Genomic DNA, 1502 nt, shown 5'->3' with positions numbered 1-1502 from the left:
TTGGAGTCGGGTTTGCTGGCTAGGTAGAGCTGGGTGTCATCGGCGTAGCAGTGGAAGTTTATGGAGTGTTTGCGGAAGATATTACCAAGGGGGAGAAGATAGATGATTGACAGAAGCGGCCTGGGATGTGAAGGTTTTTAGCTGGATGAACTGAGTGCGGCACGACAGGTATGATTTAAACCAGTTTAGAGGGGTCTGAGTGATACCAAGGGCAGAGAGTCTATTGAGGAGGGTGAAATGACAAATGGTGTCAAAAGCTGCAGTTAGGTCAAGGAGGATGAGGACGGAGAGTAAACCAGAATCAGCTGCTATGGGGAGGTCATTGGTGATTTTAATGAGGGCAGTTTCTGTACTATGAAGGGAGTGGAAGCCATATTGGAACTGTTCATAGAGGTTATTGTTGGAGAGATGGGCGTTGAGTTAAGTTGCTACTCTTTTCTCTAGGATTTTAGAGATGAAAGGCAGGTTGGAGATTGGACGTAGGTTATTAAAATTGGTGGGGTCAGCGCCAGTTTTTTTCAGAATTGGGGTTATTGCAGCAATTTTGAAAGAGATAGTAACAGTTCCAGTGGTAAAAGAAGAGTGGATGATAGCAGAGATGAGAGGGACGAGAGAAGGGAGGCAAGCTTTAACTAAATCTGTGGGGAGAGGATCCAGCTGACAGGTGGAGGGCTTAGACCTGTAGATGCGATCGGAGATTACTGAGGTGGAGGGAAGCAGAAAGGAGAAAAAGGAGTGGGTAGAAGCGGGGAGTTCAGATGTAGTATCGGAGATGGGTTGTGGACTAAAATGCTTATGAATTTTCTGGATCTTTTCATCAAAAAATGCCATGAGGGAGTTACAGAATATAGTTGAGTACAGATGAGATGGTAGAGAGTCTGGGGCTTGGACAATCTTCTTATACAGTGAGTATAGTGATTTGGTGTTACCTTCATGTGAACAGATTAAACCAATGTAGTTGGATTTTGTCTGGGTGATACAGTCCTTGTAGTGCAGCATGTGATTGTTGTAAATGTCTTTGTGAATAGTTAGTCCAGATTTGCGTTGGAGCCGTTCAAGTTGTCGGCCTTTGGCTTTCATGAGTCGAAGTTCAGGTGTAAACCAGGGGGCAGAACAGGAGATGAAACAGACCTGTTTTTTAGCGGAGCAAGAGAGTTGAGTATGTGTTGAAGTCCAATGTTGTAGTGAGAGACCAGTTCATCTGGATGAGATGTCCTTTGTTCGTGAGTGAGTGGATGTTGAGCAGACCAAAGTTGACGGTGGTGTTGTCACATCTGGGAGGAGTGTTAGCTGACCGGGCTAGGTAGGCTAGCACACTGTGGTCAACGACCTGGCCAGTGTTTCGTGGGGGGCGACGAGAGGTGGACCAGATGGACTTTATTGTTTTTGAGGTGTCCTTATGGATGTTCCGACGAGAGCCATGGTGGATATATCTCCGGCGGGGCACGAAAGTAATGTCCAGGAGGAGGGGCGATGCAGGTGATGGGGGGGCAAACAGGCTG

At 46.7% G+C, this 1502-nt stretch overlaps 1 pseudogene; it reads right to left on the bottom strand.

Annotated features, from left to right (window-relative positions):
* Window positions 1-1502, bottom strand: part of LOC103397168 (aldehyde dehydrogenase family 3 member B1-like) — a 14012-nt pseudogene that overhangs the window by 11542 nt on the left and 968 nt on the right.

Source organism: Cynoglossus semilaevis, chromosome W, assembly GCF_000523025.1.
Source record: "Cynoglossus semilaevis isolate Cse_v1.0 chromosome W, Cse_v1.0, whole genome shotgun sequence".
NCBI lineage: Eukaryota > Metazoa > Chordata > Actinopteri > Pleuronectiformes > Cynoglossidae > Cynoglossus > Cynoglossus semilaevis.
The sequence above is the reverse complement of the archived record's forward strand: the minus strand, read 5'-3'. Positions and strand labels throughout refer to the sequence as shown.